The 12,853-nt window shown below is 40.1% G+C and overlaps 1 protein-coding gene across 1 annotated transcript in view; it reads right to left on the bottom strand.

The window, feature by feature from the left end:
* The window catches only part of csmd3b (CUB and Sushi multiple domains 3b), an 815,905-nt gene that overhangs the window by 257,491 nt on the left and 545,561 nt on the right, over positions 1–12,853 (bottom strand). The window lies entirely within an intron of this gene.

Here is a 12,853-nt window from a genome sequence, read left to right as displayed (position 1 = left end):
GGTGAAGTAAGTTATATTCCATACAATGAGATAAGTAAGATTATTTTGAGAATGAAAGAATGGATGGATGAATAAATTCATAATGTTTATCATGATTCTTCTTTTTTGTACTTTGTAAACACTTTAAGTTTGAAGAGTTTCTTGAAGTGGATCATATTAGTACATTGTTTGATTGCTTTGCTTAATCCATTCCATAATTTAATTCCACATACTGATATACTGAAGGTCTTAAGGGTTGTACGCGTGTACAAATGTTTTAAATTACATTTTTCTCTAATATTATATTTTTCCTCTTTTGTTGAGAAGAACTGTTGTATATGCTTGGGTAGCAGGTTATAGTTTGCTTTGTGTATAATTTTAGCTGTTTGCAATTTCACTATGTCGTGGAATTTCAGTATCTTCGATTCAATAAATAAAGGGTTTGTATGTTCTCTACATCCAACATTATGTATTATTCTAACTGATCATTTTGTAACACTGTTAGTGAATGAAGTGTACTTTTGTAATTATTTCCCCATATTTCTACACATATTACCTCAGACATGGTAACACTAGTGAGCAGAATATGAAAGGATTTTTGGTCTAGAACATATTTAGCTTTATTCATTATTGACGTGTTTCTTGCTTTCATATCATTGTTCCATCCACCCATCATTTCTTTAATTTCTTCTTTCAATTCTTCTGTCATTTCTTTAATATTTTCTTTCATCCGTCCATCCATTTTTTACCGCCTATTCCCTTTTGGAGGTCGCGGGGGGTGCTGGCCCCTATCTCAGCTACAATTCTTCTTTTGATTGATTGATTGATTGATACTTTTATTAGTAGATTGCACAGTTCAGTACATATTCCGTACAATTGACCACTAAATGGTAACACCCCAATAAGTTTTTCAACTTGTTTAAGTCGGGGTCCACGTTAATCAATTCATGGAGTATTTTTAGTAGTACCCCTTCTTGATTCACATCATGTCCTGAATCCAGTCTCAAATCTTGTTCCCAGTTGTGTCCTGTGTCGGCTGACACCGAGCGTTTCGGGATTTCAGTCTTTCCTTTCACTTTTGGCATCGCGGCAGCTCAATGCCGTCAATGCCTCTTGTGTCTTAACGGCAGTTGCTTTAGCGACTTGCGGCACTTATAACTTGTTTGTTTCAACAAATTTGTACCTCTCGCCGTTCAGAGATCAATTTGAGGTATCAGCCAGTCAACTTGCATCACTCTGCGACATTGGAAGCACTTTAAAACAGCTGTAAACTCGCCGTAGCTTTTGGTTGCTAGGCAGCCGCTTTGAATTGCGGTAAGACGCTGACGGCTTGCGTCAAACGGCTCTTCCAACTTGTCTTATTTCAGCGTATCAGTGCCTCTACACTGACCAAAATCAGGTCGAAGATGCCAGGTGACTCTCCTGTGGCTGTGATCGCAAATCAGTGGTCAAAATCTTCAGACTTAACAAAAACTCCGGTAGCAAAAGCGGAGCCTTTTTCTTTGCGTCCTTTCTCATTGACAAGAAGTGTCATCTTGTCTCATCAGTCTTGTACATATTAGTCTTTAATTACTAGTTTATATTTTTAGTTAATTGTTCATATTTAATGTTTACTTTGTACAAAGAGAGCGCAGTCTACTGAAGTTAAATTCCATTGCTTTTTGGGGCGCCCTGGTGGCCACGGGGCCCTAAGCAAGCGCTTAGTTCGCTTATGCCTTGGGCCTGCTCTGCCCATAGTGCACAAAACAGGAATTAAGGGAGTCCAAAACTAACAGAACATAACTAAACAAAACATGATCCAAACCACAGATCAAACCTGAAACCCTAAAGTTGTCGGCACGGCCACTGTACCAACCGAGCTATACCGCTTATATAGATTTTCCTCCATGCGGCAACTGAGCTAAAATGAGTTGGACACCCCTACTCAAAACCAAATAAAAACATAACCATTTGTTCTGTAGGATTTTGCACTGCAACGCTCCGAGTGACAGGTGACAACACACGGCCAAAACAGGTCAAACAATGCTCATCAACAATGTTCAATTTTCCTAACGTCTGTCGAGACACTTTAAAGAAGACAGAAATTCCATCGATCACTCTATTGAGCAAAACTGTTTATTTTTGTCCGCAGCCATACCAAAAACATTAGGAAAAAACTTTTATCGAGAAAAATTGGTCATTGCCTGCCGTACAGACCAGACTTAAAACAATTTTTTGTCATATGTCTTATCAATAGCAGCCCCTCGCTTTCTCTCGCCAGCACCAAAACACGCACTCAAGCTGCTAAGGCACAGATGCGTTTATGGCCTCAAAAAAAGTCGGACAACTCCAACACCACACAAAGTGTAAACACCAGGTCGCTACACTATGACTCGTCAGTCAGATGTGTGCTTATTGTATGGTCATTTATTAATCATGGAAAGCTGTTACGAGACTAAAGACATCCTATTAAAAATAAATATGTCACAAACATAAAGTTACGGGAATGTACACTTTATCCCATGCTTATATCTCATTGTGCAACATGAGAATGTTTTAAGGGAGAATAAATGTGATTTATGAAAGGGGTACAAATTATTTTCAAAGAAAAACCTCTACCCAGACATGCAGAATGAGTACATAGCTCATGAAAAACAATAATGTGTGTTACTTTCATTGTAAATGGGCCAAATTACCTCTATTAGAACAGAATCTAATGAAAATGACTGCTGTCATTTGATTATTGAGATAAAACATTTAACTTGTTAGTAAGTCAGGTCACAAGTCTGATGTTGCTCCGGGTGTTTTTGCATTTGCTCAGACACATGAAAAATTAGAGGGAACATTGCTTAAGAGGAATTTAGTGATTAAAGTGAATGCATTATTTAAGGAGCCTCATTTAACATATATTTAGTGGGCCGCCCCTGGGAAAATTGGGGCCCTAAGCAACATATTATTTTCAGCCCCTTCCATTACAAAAAAATGTCACACCTTTATAATTTATGTGAAACAAGGGTTATACTTTTTTAATCAAACTTGAATTCTATTACATGCATGTTTTGTACTAAAAAAATTTAATGGGAATGAACATGTGCAATATTTTTTTGTGCAAAATAACAAATTTAACATACATTTGCAAATCTTCATGACAAACCTTGGACACAGTAAGACTGTTAACAAGACCGACAAACCATGGAGAAAGTTACCATTATTTTCCTGTCAGTGATGGATGGAGCAGGAAGGGGCTAGGAATACGTTCATGGTAAAATTTCACATGAAAGAGCCTGTCAATCAATAATAGACATTTTGCATACGCTTCTTCACGCAAAACTGATTGTTTGGCGCTACGGACATCATGTGATCTGCGTAAACATGCTACTGTGTAGTCGTTGAGGGTACACACAAAAAAATGTATTCAAATCCGTAACGCAAATCTTATTCATTCCGATGCTAAATGGTTTCATAATTTCCAAAAATGTAATACAAAAACAAATAAATAAAATACATTTTAACTTTTTTTTATTACAATCATTAAAAAAAAAAAATTACCATCTGCGTCTAACCTGCATGAGCTTTTGTAACCTGTAAACTATTTTGAAAAAGGGATATTGTAATAATTGTACAAAAAATACATTGAGAGATACGTGTTGAATCAATAATCGAGTCTGAATTGAATCGTCACCCAAGGACAGGGGTCGAGAACCTTTTGGTCTGAGCGATCAATCAGAACCAAATATTTAAAAATGTATTTCCATGACAGCCATATAATATTTTTTAACACTAAATATTACTAAATGCGTGCATTTTTAAGTAAGACCAACATTTTTAGAGAATAATAGGTCTCTTATTTTTTTTAATTAACATTGTTATTCTGAAGGGCAGCACGGTGAAAGAAGGGTTAGTGCGTCTGCCTCACAATACGAAGGTCCTGAGTAGTACAGGGTTCAATCCCAGGCTCGGGATCTTTCTGTGTGGAGTTTGCATGTTGTCCCCGTGACTGCGTGGGTTCACTCCGGGTACTCCGGTGTCCTCCCACCTCCAAAGACATGCACCTGGGGATAGGTTGATTGGCAACACTAAATTGGTTCTAGTGTGTGAATGTGAGTGTGAATGTTGTCTGTCTATCTGTGTTGGCCCTGCAATGAGGTGGCGACTTGTCCAGGGTGTACAACGCCTTCCGCCCGATTGGAACTGAAATAGGCAACAGTCCCCCCCCCCCGCAACCCCAAAGGGAATAAGCGGTAGGAAATGGATGGATGGATGTGATTCTGAAGCTAACCAATAATAAATAAAATACTATAAAATACTGCCAGACGTTCCCAGCAGACCCTCACAATGCGCTTGGGCCTGCCAGGTCTGTCCGGCATCCTCCCCCACCATCGCAGCCAACTCACCACCAGGTGGTGATCGGTAGAATGCTCCGCCCCTCTCTTCACCCGAGTGTCCAAAACATGAGGCCGCAAATCCGATGACACAACTACAAAGTCGATCATGGAACTGCGGCCTAGGGTGTCCTGGTGCCAAGTGCACATATGGACACCCTTATGTGTGAACATGGTGTTTGTTATCCGTGACGAGCACAAAAGTCCAATAACAAAACACCACTCGGGTTTAGATCCGGGCGGCCATTCTTCCCAATCACGCCTCTCCAGGTTTCACTGTCGTTGCCAACATGAGCGTTGAAGTCCCCCAGTAGGACAAGGGAATCACCCGGGGGAGCACTTTCCAGTACTCCCTCGAGTGTACCCAAAAAGGGTGGGTACTCTGAACTGCTGTTTGGTGCATAAGCACAAACAACAGTGAGGACCCGTCCCCCCACCCGAAGGCGGAGGGAAGCTACCCTCTTGTCCACAGGGTTGAACTCCAACGTGCAGGCTTTGAGACGGGGAGCAACGAGAATTGCCACCCCAGCCCGTTGCCTCTCACTGCCGGCAACGCCAGAGTGGAAGAGAGTCCAGTCCCTCTCGAGAGAACTGGTTCCAGAGCCCTTGCTGTGCGTCGAGGTGAGTCCGACTATATCCAGCTGGAACTTCTCTACCTCGCGCACTAGCTCAGCCTCCTTCCCCCCCAGTGAGGTGACGTTCCACGTCTCATGAGCTAGCTTCTGTAGCCGAGGATTGGACCGCCAAGTGCCCTGCCTTCGGCTGCAGCCCAGCTCACATTGCACCCGATCTCTATGGCCCCTCCTATGAGTGGTGAACCCATTGGAGGGGTGACCCACGTTGCCTCTTTGGGCTGTGCCCGGACGGGCCCCATGGGGACAGGGCCGGCCACCAGGCGCTCGCCATCGTGCCCCAACTCCGGGCCTGGCTCCAGAGCGGGGCCCCGGTGACCCGCGTCCGGGCAAAGGAATTCTGAGTCCATTTTGTTGTAATTCCATAGAAGTCTTTAAGCTGCTCTTTGTCTGATCACTCACCTAGGACCTGTTTGTCTTGGGAGACCCTACAAGGGGGCATGAAAGCCCCCAGACAACATATTTCCTAGGATCATTGAGACACGCAAACTCCTCTACCACGTTAAGGTATCATCTTAGAGAGGAGAGTGTCTTCCTGTTGACTTATATTATCCTGTGGACAAGCTATGTTGCTTCCTGCGTAGTAGGAATGAACAATACGTACAACAGGAAAGGCGACAGTACATACTGGAATTGATGTATTAAAAAGAAATACTGTGGTCTTCATTAAAGTTACATTTATTTTATAGTGGTGCACGTGCGCTGGACGGTTTGGAAAGGGAGGAGGCAGCTTGTTGCATAATAATGACTTCAGAGGGCTTCTTTTATTTTTAAAGGCCTACTGAAATGAGATTTTCTTATTAAAACGGGGATAGCAGGTCCATTCCATGTGTCATACTTGATCATTTTGCGATATTGCCATATTTTTGATAAAAGTATTTAGTAGAGAACATCCACGATAAAGTTGGCAACTTTTGGTGCTGATAAAAAAGCCTTGGCTTTACCGGAAGTCGCAGACGATGATGTCACAAGGGTGAGGGCTCCTCACGTCTTCAAATTGTTTTTAATGGGAGCCTCCAGCAGCAAGAGCTATTCGGACCGAAAAAAAATGACGATTTCCCCATTAATTTGAGCGAGGATGAACGATTCGTGGATGATGGTATTGATAGCGAAGGACAAGAAAAAAAAAGGCGATTGCATTGGGACGGATTCAGATGTTTTTAGACACATTTACTAGGATAATTCTGGGAAATCCCTTATCTTTCTATTGTGTTGCTAATGTTTTAGTGAGAATAAATAGTACCTGATAGTCGGAGGGGTGTGTCCACGGGTGTCTTGAGGCCAGTGTCTAAGGGAAGTCACGGCAGATTCAAGGACGGCGCAAACTCCACAGATGTCCGGTAAGAGGCGACTTTTTAACACAATTTTCTCACCGAAAACTGCCGGTTGACAAGTGGTCGGGATCCATGTTCCCTTGACCGCTCTGATCCATAGTAAAGCTTCACCTCCGGGAATTTTAAACAAGGAATCACCGTGTGTTTGGGTGGCTAAAGACTAAAGCTTCCCAACTCCATCTTTCTATTTTGACTTCTTCATTATTAATTGAACAAATTGCAAAAGATTCAGCAACACAGATGACCAGAATACTGTTTAATTGCGCGATGAAAAGAGACGACTTTTAGCCGCAAGTGGCGCTGAGCTAATATTTCCTGACAGTCCGTGACGTCACGCGCACCCGTCAACATTCCGCGACGTTTTCAAAAAGAAACTCCGCGGGAAATTTAAAATTGTAATTTAGTAAACTAAACCGGCCGTATAGGCATGTGTTGCAATGTTAATATTTCATCATTGATATATAAACTATCAGACTGCGTGGTCGGTAGTAGAGGGTTTCAGTAGGCCTTTAAGACACTTCTTCACTTTTAAAAAAAAAATTAAAACATGTTTTTAGTTGCTCGGCTCGTTGAAGTATGACAAAAAAAGTTTGAATGAAGTTAAAGCGGTCACGCCGGTTTGAGAACTTTCTGGGCGGTGCTCCCAAGTGGGCATTTTTACCAGGCTGCCAACATGAGAGAAGATTGACCAATGGACTCCAAGGATGATTGATGACATCATTAAGTCGGCGAGGCATCCCAATCGGACGAGTGTAAATTGCTAGCACAAAAAAAGAGAGCGAGAGTCATTTTTTCTTTTGTCCAGCGCCAACACTTTTATGAATATGTGCACACCAAGATACTTCATTGAAAGTAAGGAGATTGACTTAACACCCCTGATGTCTCCCTCTCTGTCTCTCTTCTCTCTCGAACACTGATTTGCTTCAGTGGATTTGGCCATCTGTCCATTAATCAACACACCACATGGGCACTGTCCACGCTTGTGTGACTGTCCGTCTGCCTCCCTCGTCTAAAAGTGTCCACAGAGTGGACAGTTGCAGCCTTTTGTGTTGCTAATCGTTGATTTTATGACACATTTGTGGCGCCCCCTATGGGTCATGGTCAAAATGCTTTGTAAGGCACACTGTGACATATACAGTTATGGTCAAAAGTTGACATACACTTGTAAAGAACATAATGTCATGGCTGTCTTGTGTTGAAACAAAAATTGAGTTTTTAGGCCACAATACCCTGTAATATGTTTGGAGGAGAACATGTAAGGCCTTTAATCCCAGGAACACCAACCCTACCGTCAAACATGGTGGTGGTAGTAGTATTATGCTCTGGGCCTGTTTTGCTGCCAATGGAACTGGTGCTTTACAGAAAGTAAATGGGACAATGGAAAATGAGGCTTACCTCCAAATTCTTAAGCTTACCTCCAAATTCTTCAGGACAATATAAAATCATCAGCCCAGAGGTTGGGTCTTGGGCACAGTTGGGTGTTCCAACAGGACAATGACCCCAAACACACGTCAAAAGTGGTAAAGGAATGGCTAAATGAGGCTACATTTAAGGTTTTAGAATTACCTTCACAAAGTCCTGACTTGTATGTGTGGACAATGCTGAAGAAACAAGTCCATGTTAGAAAACCAACACATGTAGCTGAACTGCACCAATTTTGTCAAAAATTGTGGTCAAAAATTCCACCAGAAGCTTGTGGATGGCTACCAAAAGCGCCTTATTACAGTGAAACTTGCCAAGGGTCAAATATTTACATTGCTGTATGTATACTTTTGACCCAGCAGATTTGGTCACATTTTTAATAGACCCATAATAACTTCATAAAAGAACCAAACTTCATGAATGCTTTTTGTGACCAGCAAGTATGTGCTCCAATCACTCTATCACAAAAAATTAAGAGTTTATTGGAAAATTATTGGAAGCTCAAGACAGCCATGACATTATGTTCTTTACAAGTGTTAGTGAACTGTTGACCACGACTGTATATGTTTAAAGTTGTATTGATATTAGAGAAATGATCAGTAACTTATGGAAAATTATTTGCTATGCAAGTGAGACATTTTTTTTTGATGGCGGCCATCTTGCTATGATTACACAAACATGTTTTTGTCACTACCCAATTGGTACTGGAATACCTGATCGGTCCACAAATGCGCAAAGACTACACCACTTCCTGTCAACTTGATTTACGGCAGTTACTTTCCTGCACGCCATCACTTTTACCATGTTTTTTTTTTTTTGTAATCTTTATTTCAATTTAAGATGACATACAAAACAACAAACGTCATTTAGGAATACAGTATTTATTTTGAAATTGTACAAAACGATCTGCTCAGCATCCTTAAGCGGCAAAGAAATCAATCTATTTTTCAGCTTTATTTACATCGAAATTGTCACAATACTGCCAATGTAAAAGTCTACTTTTGTTTGGCCGCAGACAAATATTTAAATTAGGTGTCTCGTCGAAAAAAAAACATCAACATTTAAAAAATAAAGTACTTGATGGGTGCCAGGTACCGACGTGCGTTATGCAGTGCAATGACAAAAGAGTGACAGTGATTGAAATTGTGGCGACAATACTTTGTGATATATTTTTTTTAATCCAACCTTTGTTAATGTGTATATCCTTTTTCTCTTTTCCTATGATGTTAACTATTGTTTTTATGCAAAACAATAATAAAGCGTACAAATATGAACAGCATGGGACGTCGCAAAAGATTGGTAATACCTGCTCAATGGCCTTGTGGTTAGAGTGTCCGCTCTGAGATCGGTAGGTCGCGAGTTCAAACCCCGGCCCAGTCATACCAAAGACTATAAAAACGGGACCCATTACCTCCCTGCTTGGCTCTCAGCATCAAGGGTTGGAATTGGGGGTTAAATCACCAAAATTATTCTCGAGCGTGGCCACCGCTGCTGCTCACTGCTCCCCTCACCTCCCAGGGGGTGGAACAAGGGGGATGGGTCAAATGCAGAGGCTAATTTCACCACACCTAGTGTGTGTGTGACTATCAGTGGTACTTTAACTTAATCATATCCATCCATTTCTACCGCTTGTCCCTTTTGGGTCGCGGGGGGTGCTGGAGCCTATTTCAGCTACAAATTGCATGAATTCAGATGAATACCCTAAAGTTACATTGGGTATTTTCTAGAGTCGTGGGAGAAATTTGAAGTCAATCCTACCTATAGAGTTTAATAATTGTGCCACCATATGGTGTATTTGTCAGAAAAATATTGACACACAACAAAGTAAGGGCGCATTTTTTGACATTTTTTTTTTAATCCAATTTGAAGAGTCTTTGAGGTATGAAATAGTGATAATAAACATACCCGTCACAAGTGGTTGAAACATTAGCATAGAACAGTCTACCTTCGTTTCTGATGGGCCCACAACAATCAACCTTATTATCCAGGTAATTATTAAAGACATTACGCTTTCTGATTCTGCCCGATTGTCAATTTAGGATCGTTAATGGCTCTTTAGGGAATCATCATCATCATCACGAAAAATTATATAATAAACGATTAAACGCAGCCATTAAGTCTTCCCAATAATGACTGGCTAAGTGTTGCCCTCGAAGGAACCCACCAGTGACGACAACAAGACGTGAATGAGTTTATTAAAAAAAAAAGGTTATCTTAAGAGGTTCGGTTGCACTACGGGAAAAAGGGCGTAATCATTTGATTAAAAGATCTGTTTGTAGCCCTGTGATGAGGGGCCGACTTGTCCAGGGTGTACCCCGCTTTCCGCCCGGATATAGCTGAGATAGGCTCCAGCATCCCCCCGCAAACCCAAAAAGGGACAAGCGGTAGAAAATGGATGGATGGCTCTGTTTGTAACCTTTATGCTTGTGCCTACAAGGTGCAAACTTGTAAGGGTTGTAATCATATAACGGTGTTCTCTTCCGGATTGTCGCACATGTTGGCGTAAACTATGCCTAAACACAACGCACACACATGCACATTCATTTTGTATGTGCTCAGTTAATATAGGAGAGTTTAACGTTAAGAATATTTCATATCCCAGTTTTATTTAAAAAAATGATACACAATGAATAAATAACCACAAAACATACTATATTGGCACAAAAAAATGTTATATATTAGCACTGTTCTGGCTACTTAAGAGACATATTATTTTTAAATTGAGTGTTTATAGATGTTTGTTATTCTGTTTTAATTTGTAAAACTTTTTGTGATTTTTATCAATGATACAGAAAAAAAAAATGGGCGTGATTTATGTGACGTCACTCAAATTCCCTTCCTGTTGTCGTATTACTCCGAGTATGGATTGATCTCCCAGTCTAAGAGGGACAACCTGCAGGTTCAATTGAATACCTTATTTTTTCAGACAGCAATATATTTATACAAGTTTAGATTGCAGATGTCAATACTTGGACTATGAGGTGGTTGTTTTCACGAGATGCTTGGACCAGAGATGGCGTGAAGGTAAAGACATATTTGTATTTAAACACTATAACTACAAAGAAGGCAAACAAACAAAAGGCACGCACAATAGCGGTACAAAAACTTGGCTGTGTAAACAAAACTCGCACTAAGGCAAAACTATGAACATCAAACAAAAACTTGCACTGTGACATAAATAACGAGAAAACTTACTTTGGAACAGAACGAGAACGGGACATGGATCATTGGCATGGATTACAAGGTGCGTAGCAGGTGATGGAGAGTGATGTTGCCAGAATGAAAAACAGAAACGGACATGCTTAAATAATACTGTGGTGATTAGTGAAAACAGGTGTGAGGCATGAGAACAGGTGAAAATTAATGAGTTGCTATGGTAACAAAACAAACCAGAAAGTGAAAAAACAGGAAGTGATTGTCCAAAAAACGAAACCCAACACGACCAAAACAAAACATGATCCCATAGACATGACAGCAGAATGCAATTTTTTAATGGGGAAAGACAATGTCTCTTGTTTTCATGGTAACATTTCAGCAAGCAAGCATTAGCTTGTTTTTCCAGTATATGAGCTGTGTCACCAGTCTGTGAGTTTAATACAGTTTGATCAATTAACGGTTTCACAATAAATTGGATTTAAAACGGTAACATTAACTGTCGGAAGTGTTACCGTGGCTTATCTTGATACTGTTTATCGTTAGCTACTAATGTTAGATACTGTATCATTGACTTCAAAGTTTATTTCAAAAAGATATGATCCAGCCAACTTGGCAAATTTTAGTAAATAACGACCTCCACTAACTTTAGCTGATAAGCCGACTGATCATTTGTACACCAGGGGTGTCAAACGTACGGCCCACAAACAGGTTTTATCCGGCCCATGGGATGAGTAGAAAAATTCACCTGAAATTTTTGAATGAAAGAAACAGCTGTTCTAAATGTGTCAACTGGATGTGGCAATAGAATTTATTTGTAGCTTTGTAGTAAATGCAACAAATGTACAAAATACACCCCATGATGTTAGTGCACCAGTGGAGGAAAATTAGCAAACTACATAAATAACATCTTGTAATTAGATGTTTAATACTTTTTTTATCTTGATCAATTTAGAATGAACACCAATGAGTTTACTGATGTACATTATCACATAATTTATTTGGAAAATATAAATAAGAACAAATAAAGATAAAATGCTATTAACCACAAGTGTAAAAAATAAATAAATAAATAATGATTTGTACACTTTCAGAATGTCCTTTGTTTTATTTTTAAACAAAGAAAAATATCTGAAGTTGTCTTTATTTTATCGGGCTGTGATTTTACCAGTCCGGCCCACTTGGGAGTATATTTTTCTCCACGTGGCCCCCGATCTAAAAATAGTTTAACACCCCTGTTGTACACAGACACACACATATATACACACATATATGCAGTATATATATATATATATAAGTATATATATATATATACAGTATATATATAAGTATATATATATATATATATACAGTATATATATATATATATATATATATACAGTATATATATAAGTATATATATATATATATATATATATATATATATATATATATGTATATATATATATATATATATATAGGGCTTCACGGTGGCAGAGGGGCTAGTGCGTCTGCCTCACAATACGAAGGTCCTGCTGTCCTGGGTTCAAATCCAGGCTCGGGATCTTTCTGTGTGGAGTTTGCATGTTCTCCCCGTGAATGCGTGGGTTCCCTCCGGGTACTCCGGCTTCCTCCCACTTCCAAAGACATGCACCTGGGGATAAGTTGATTGGCAACACTAAATTGGCCCTAGTGTGTGAATGTGAGTGTGAATGTTGTCTGTCTATCTGCGTTGGCCCTGCGATGACGTGGCGACTTGTCCAGGGTGTACCCCGCATTCCGCGCGATTGTAGCTGAGATAGGCGCCAGCACCCCCCGCGACCCCGAAAGGGAATAAGCGGTAGAAAATGGATGGATGGATATATATATATATATATATCCATCCATCCATCTATATATATATATATATATATATATAGATATACACACACACACACACACACACACACATCTGATTTACTTCAACACATGCCAGAAGCTACCATGGTTTTGA

This window comes from Nerophis ophidion, linkage group LG08 (genome assembly GCF_033978795.1).
Source record: "Nerophis ophidion isolate RoL-2023_Sa linkage group LG08, RoL_Noph_v1.0, whole genome shotgun sequence".
In the NCBI taxonomy this organism is placed as follows: domain Eukaryota; kingdom Metazoa; phylum Chordata; class Actinopteri; order Syngnathiformes; family Syngnathidae; genus Nerophis; species Nerophis ophidion.
This window is presented reverse-complemented; position numbering and strand designations above follow the sequence as displayed.